This window comes from Lactuca serriola, chromosome 3 (genome assembly GCF_051521515.1).
Source record: "Lactuca serriola cultivar US96UC23 chromosome 3, Lser_US96UC23_V15, whole genome shotgun sequence".
In the NCBI taxonomy this organism is placed as follows: Eukaryota; Viridiplantae; Streptophyta; class Magnoliopsida; order Asterales; family Asteraceae; genus Lactuca; species Lactuca serriola.
Window position 1 is genome coordinate 240,036,677 of NC_136410.1, and position 7,709 is coordinate 240,044,385.

The 7,709-nt window shown below is 35.4% G+C and overlaps 1 long non-coding RNA gene across 4 annotated transcripts; it reads left to right on the forward strand.

Moving 5' to 3' along the window:
* The first annotated feature begins 5,794 nt into the window (after positions 1 to 5,794).
* LOC145093757 (uncharacterized) lies at positions 5,795 to 7,494 on the forward strand. 4 transcript variants are annotated; one of them, XR_013703058.1, is made up of 5 exons: positions 5,801 to 5,969; positions 6,169 to 6,274; positions 6,440 to 6,634; positions 6,727 to 6,786; positions 7,182 to 7,494. It is a non-coding gene; the product is annotated as an uncharacterized LOC145093757 (long non-coding RNA). The 4 variants fall into 4 exon arrangements; XR_013703057.1 differs by having other exon boundaries at positions 5,795 to 5,969; positions 6,169 to 6,634; XR_013703056.1 differs by having other exon boundaries at positions 5,807 to 6,274.
* The last annotated feature ends 215 nt before the right edge of the window (positions 7,495 to 7,709 follow it).

The window sequence follows — 7,709 nt, forward strand, 5'->3', positions numbered from 1 at the left end:
AAACTTTTGTTCTTAAATAATTTATTGTAAAACCATAAGTATAAAAACATCCATAATAACATCTCATGTCAAAGCCAAAGTGTCAATAGTTAAACATGTTATCATAAAATAATATCAGAGTTTAAATCTCAAAGATCTCATGTGCGGAAAACATAGTGTGATGCACTGTGATCGTCGACTACTTTCCTTTGAAAATGAAGTACCTGAAACAAAAGCTGAAAGCCATAAGCATGAAGCTTAGTGAGTTCCCCAGATACCACATACCATACATATCAACTAAACCATACATGCCCTAAAGAATCATGAGCAATACATATATCATAACCAAATATAATGCTATGTGCCAAAACACAATCTTGCCATTATACCACGGGATGCCACGTGGTCTTTCTTGCAAAGCCGGGGGCCACCCCCTTCGATCTTATAGACAAGTGCCAAGAGCCACCTCCTGGTCTTCCATGCAAGCATCACAAAGACAACTAGCATACATACTACTCTACTTGGCTAATCAGCATACAGTATGCCAGGAGCCACTCCTGGTCTTTCATACATAATAGCATACAGTGTGCCCGGAGCCACCTCCTAGTCTTTCATACATAATGCCTAGGGCTAACCCCCGGGTGTTACTACCATACATAATAACATACAGTGTGCCAGGAGCAACCTCGTGGTCTTTCATACATACTGCCTAGGGCTAACCCCCTGGTCTTCCTACCATACATAAACTAAATGGGCTAACATTGGTGCCTTAGACCCATATAAACAGTGAGGAGACTCATCTCGCACTACTAAAGTCCCACAAATAAATCCCTGGATGCTGGCTGGTAGATCCCCAAACTGTCAATCATCAAAACAACACCCAATTAATAATTGGGTTCTAATACATAACCATAAGTACATACTTAGGCTAAAAGGACCATTTTACCCCTAACCTAGCTTGGTCCAAGACCAAGGCCCAAACTCACACTTGAAAGCCCAAAATCCAAATATTCACCCAAGGCCAATTTGTGGCCTAATTTTCCAAATTGGGCCCAAACTCCCCTTACATGGGCCTTACCCTAAAGCCCATTCACAATCCTACTCCATACACTTAGCATTTCGATGGTCCAATATCACATAATCATTAAGGCCCAAATATGACCCACCTATGACCCAATTTTCCAAATTGGGCCCAAGCGTCTTCAACGGGCCTTATCCTAAAGCCCAATAATTTCCTTAGTCCATAAACTTGTTCTTGGATGGCCCATCAACAGCCCAATCACCAAAGCCCATAAGAAGGCCCAACTTGAAGCCCAAACATAATTATAGTTTCTTACATAAAATGACGATTGGGGTTAATTGTTTCTCACTTAACCCATTAAGGACTAAATCCATTAAGTCCATCACTCTACTAGATAAATCATATGGTGTGATTGGGTGTAATTCACAATTCGATTCCAATGGCCCAAATGTGGGCCCCGATAAGTCTAAGGCGCATATATCCAAAATTAGGGTTTTCTAAACCCTAATTAGGGTTTGTAACCCCTCTCAACCCAATTAGGCCCAAAAGCTAAGTCCTTAAGCCCATTAGGGTTTCATTAGGACAATTAGGGTTTTCCTAAGTCGGGCACCACCCACTACAACCTCGGGTAGTGGTGGTTAACGGCGGCTCACGGCGACGGCCACCACCTCATGGTGATGGCTAGGGTTCTAGTCCAAACGAGTCCAAGCATCCGAAAAAGTAACCCTAACACATGCAAAGCACACCGCCACTCAACACGGCACAAGTGGCTGCAGGAGGCGGCAGCCACCACCCTACGGTGGTGGTTTTGAGTTTTCTTATCATTATTACTTAACGATTACATCATACAACACAAAAACCCAATTAAACACACCCATACTAAGATAAACAAACACACACACACAACCATCCTTGTGGTAGCCGACGGTGGTAGATGGTGGCAGCCACCACCTCACGGTGGTGGTGGTGGCTCTTTATGAAAGCCCGATCACACAACACACACTCCAACACAAACACAAAAAATTAGCACAATACAGCAGCATACACACCTTATTGTGAACTACGAGCTCAGCCACATCGGTGGCAAGCGATGACCGGAAACACCACAGAAGGTGGTGGTGTAGCAGTAGCGAAGTACCAGCTCCCCCGACTTCATCTTCTTCGACGGTGATTGTGGTTGTGGGGCTCCGATGCCGAAGTAGCAGTAACTAGGTGGCAATCTTCTCACCAAGACATCGGCTAGAGGGTCACGTGTGACAACTGTTCTGATGGTTCTACAGTTCCAATAGCGGCGATAGTGGCCTGGGTGTAGCGAGCGAGGAACGGGGAAGGGTCGACGGTCGCTCGAGGCTTCAACAGATCGAAGAACGAGAGAGAGAGAGAGAGAGAGAGAGAGAGAGAGTCAGATGGAGGTAGCTAAAGGATTCACGCGTGGCGATTCTCTCTCGGATGTTCATGGCGTCTGGCGATGGCGGTGGCATCTCGATGGCGATGGAACATCTTCAACAATAGTGGCAGCTACAAGGTCATACCTGATGCCCGTCCCTTAGGGTTAGGGTTTAAATGGGGTGACGGGTTATATACCCCGAGCCCTATAAATGTTTTTCCATAATGACGCAAATGGCCCCTCCCTTCAGAAATATTTTCGAAATTAACCCATAATTTACCCTTTCAGCCCTCAGCATTAAAATCCATTACAATTCAGGTAAAATATTTACCAAACAGCCCTCCGTTTTCAAAATTCTTTGCAAAGCCAGTCCATAAATGACCCTTTTAACACCTAAGATCTCAGTTATGAGATATTCAACCCTTCCTTCTCTTTTCCTCTCAAATTGACTTCAAATTTACCCAAATAGCTCCTCCTCTACAAAATATTTTCAAAATAAGTCCATGAACTACAAAACGAGCCCGATTGATTATCCTCTAGCCATATGTTCAACTATTCTTTCCACTATGAACCCCGAAAGCACCCTTTAGTCCTCCAAAATAAATTATAATGCTAATCACACACCTTTTTCACTAAACTATTTATTTAAATGTATTCATACATCAGAATAAAATAATACTTATAACACCTCTTTAGATTTTGGGGTTTAACATGGGAACGGGGTGTTACATGGAGTTATAAGATCCATGATCCTAACTTCATTCTTGGTGAACGATTGATTAGTTTTCCTGGTATACAAAGTGAGCTTCATACTTTTAAACAAAAGTTATAGAAAATACATGATTAAACTTGGAAAAAATATAAAACATAGATGAAGATAAAAGGAAAGTGACAGAGCCAATGGAGATCTAGAATGGGATGTATCGATGGCAACAATGATTGTGGTGGAAATAGATGCAACAGTGGTGGCTGAAAACTAATGCTCTGGTAAAGTCGCACCAATGAACTCCAGAGAAGGCAACATACGCTACGATTATTGTTTATATGGGCGAGGTTTTCTTTAAAATGAGAAATATGAGAAGAGATTTGAGAAGGTAAAAAAATAGACAGGGAATTCACCTCTGATGACTAGTAGAGAAGGACCCCGAAGCTGGAGGGTGGCGACTACTTGTTGTTGTTAGCATTAGGTTTTTAACCTACAACATTAATACCTTGAAAGATAATGTACTGATACCATGAAAGATAACAAACTTATTGATTAATAGTGAGTGCTAAAACTCATATAAATATGGATACATAAGGTGCCTTTGGCCTAACCTAATCACTAAAAACCTGGACCTTAACTGTAGATGCTAACATAATAACATAACACACAAGTTTAGCCTAAGATACAAGAAAAACACACAAGTTTAGGTTTTTAATTTCATACTAATGTGTTTTCTTTATAACCCATACCTAAATGTTAACCTTTAAATGTATTATGATGACCTTTCAAATATTAAATTACTTTGGAGTTTCACTTTACCATCGACTCCCTTTCTTAGGTAATGTATAATGTTAAAGACTACACTTTCGTTCTTAGAGGCTTATTCACTCCCTATGTAAATTAATATATCTTACAAAACATTGGATAATTAGTAAAGTTAAATTTTATAAAAAAATATAACAAACATGTATTTCTGCGAAGTTCCAACCATTATAGACTTATTGAAAAACATCTTTAGATAAAACTATAAAATTTATTAATGAACCGTAGAAGATCAATTTATTAACTATTGCATAAATAAATTGGAGTTTAACAACAAATATATTGTTCATAATAAATTTATTTATCCATTTCATGTGGATGTAGAAGAATATTCCGTATGTATGGGGGATTTCTATCATATTTATAAAGTTGGTTTGACTCAAAAGCCTCGAAAAATGGTTGATAGATGAGTTCTTCCTAAGACATCATTCATTAAGGAGCACTACTTATAGTTTAAGGTAGAAGTCATGGACTTAAGGACCAACATAGTTCCCCTCTAATGGTATCCATATGTGAATATATTCAACATCCACAAAAGAGTGGTATCTGTAATATGGATAAACACACAATTTTAGGGGTTAGAATTCACACTAAAATGTTTTTCTTATAGACCGTAACTAATTATTAACTACTAGATATCGTATGAAGACCTTTAAAATATCAAGAAGCTAAGGGTTTCACCTCATTATAGACTTCTTTCCTTAGGCAACATCTAATTAAGCTCCAAGACTCCACACTGGATTTTGCCAAAGAGTCTGAATCACTCCCAATATAAATTAATTTATCATATAACACGTTTTATAAATAATTAAATTAAATATTATAACAATTATAACACACACACAAATATATATACATATATATACATATATATATATATATATATATATATATATATATATATATATATATATATATATATATATATATATATTGCCATCAAGTCCCAACAATTACAAATGCATTGCCGACAAAATGAAATCACTAAAAAATCGTATAATTATGGGTAATACTTTATTAAAAGGATCCATTTGTAATATACTAGATAGCCTAATTACCGACAATGTCTTTTGTTGGTAAACTATCAAAAATACTTTTTATAAACTATAACCCACCTGTTTTTTCAAATGTATTTTATCTTCAACAATTCTATAAGTAAAAGCGTTTCGTGATGGATATGTGATAGGCTTGTTCATCGAAAAGGCCTACGTTTTCAAGTACTATGCACCATTGATATTAAAATCATAGACCCATCTTACATCTTCCTATTTTTAAGATCTTATAATTGATAGAGCCATAAAAGATACATGTATTATAATATGATACATATTACTAGGAAAAAGTCATTCTTTGTGTTATTATATTTATATTAGCCTATTATAGATGAACAAACTCCTGCGTATGAAGTATTTATATTTATCTTATCATATGATAGTTTACCAAAACTATCACAATAGATTCCAACAAAAATAATGATCGTTGATTTGTAACAATGGTTTATGAGTGACTATATACCAAACTTCTTCGTTAATCATCAAAAAGTGTCTTTAACAAATTGGAAATTGAATTTGTTGAATTATTTTACTTGTTATACTAAATTAGTGGCTTTAGACGGTTGTCATTTAGTCAATTACAATTTAATTTATTGAAATTATCTAACGTATGATCTCTTATACTATATTTAATATGAGATGTACGCTAGAACGATATAGTTCTAAATACTAAGCCTTCCCATGGTTCAACCACGAGGGATTCAAAACTGGGAAAACTCTTTTTATTTCACGAATTTCTAAAATAAATCAACGTTAGACCAACTTGACGGTGGTAAAGTCATGGGAATATGTTGTTGAAGATGGGAAATCTCTAATAAAGTCCTAAAATTTTGCCCCAGTTTACGTTTTAGTCTGCCCACTGTTTCTTTTTTTCTTCATCTTTTATTCTGAAATTGGTGCTTTACAAGGATAACCACATCATTTATTGCTAATTTGATTTGGGTGTGAAGAATCAACTAGAGACTATGAGCTGGACTTTTTTGTTGAATATTTGGGCTTAAGGTATTCAAAATCGGATGGATTTTTTGTTGAATTTATAGGCTTAAGGTGTTCAAAATCATATAGTAAGCTTTATTAAATGTTGCAAAGTTTGCCCACCAGGTGTTTGTTAAAAGTCCTTATTTAACTATTTAAAGTTTATGTGTGCTTTCATCTATTTGTTTCTGACTGAAACTGGGATGGAACTTGGTTTCTCTTATAGATGATGGTAGAGAGGATGATAAAAGCTTTCAAGAATGCATTTGATGAAAACATGGTTGTATAAAGCTTGCATTAGCCCGTTAACCTGAGACGGAAGATAAAAACGAGTATTAATCGGATTTTTCCCCTTCCTGATACATAATTTCGTTGTATTTTCCTTTTATTTTTGATGAATCTTTTTTTGTATCTTTGTGTTTTGATGCGTTTTATGTTGCAATAAATCTTATAATGGAATATCTATATATGATTTCTAAATTTTTGGGGCATCGCAGGAAACCTCAGGGCTTATGGAAATCCATCTGAGGAATGTAAATATGATTTGGAAACTTTATAAGTGATGAAGAAAAACCAAGTGTGCATGCCTCTAGTTTGGACTTTGAGGAAGAAATAACATAAATCCAAGATTTTTGCCATTGAAATCCATGATGGAGGAGACAACCTATGATTTCAAGTCCTAAATTTTGACAGTAAGCTTTTATTTCAATTTAAAATTATGTGTGATTGGTGGTTTTATTAGATAATATGCAAACATTTGTTAAAGTTCTTTATTATTTTCCAGGTTGAATATAATACCAAGAAGAAAGGATTGAATTCCAAACTGCCCCATCTTTGTAAGCATGTGACTAATGTTGTGTACCATTTGTAAGCCAAAATCTTTACTACAATTTTAATCTTCAATCAGCGTAATGTATTTTGCTTACATTACAAATAGGCCCAGTCAAATTTAATGATTGTTAAATAAATATTCCCACTCTCATGTCTTTATTTATTTATTTATTTGTTTTTTATTATATGAACCTACTATCCTTTCCTTATTTAGTTTTTTGTTAAAGCAACAAATTTCCAAAAATTATAAAATCATTATAATTGTTTAAAAAAACTAATTGTCTCAAAAAACTAATTTGTAAAAGAAATTATTTGCACCCGTCGCTTAGCGCGGGTAAACGGCTAGTAATAAACTAAAGTACATTGCTAATATTGTTTAACTATTGAATTGTATTGCCATTTTTTTAGGTTGATAGGTTGCGCGCACAAGTTTCTACAATGGAACAACAGCAACAACAAATGCAAGCACAAATGGAAATGGTTATGTGGATGATAAATATGTCTGGAAATCAATCTCGTGCTCCCCCCAATAATCCTGAGGACAATTGAATTTGTAAACATCTGGTAGTGTTTGTTTTGTTAATTAGTGCTTACTTTTGTCAAACTTAGTATTAGTCAATAAGACAATGAAATGGAATGTGTCAAACTTAGTATTAGGGACGAATGTGAATTGAATGTGGTATTTGACAAAAAATTGAATGAATTATTACTTATTTTTTTATATGGTATTTGAGACAAATGTGAATTGAATGTGGTATTTGACAATAAATTGGAAATTTTTAAATTTTTATTTTTTTTATATATAAAACAAAGTTAGCTACGGAATAGCTACGGATTTCCATAGCTATTTAGGTCCGTAGCTATTTTGGTTCGTAGCTATTCCGTAGCTATTTAGCTCCGTAGCAATTCTGTAAGAATTCCGTAGCTATTTTTTTT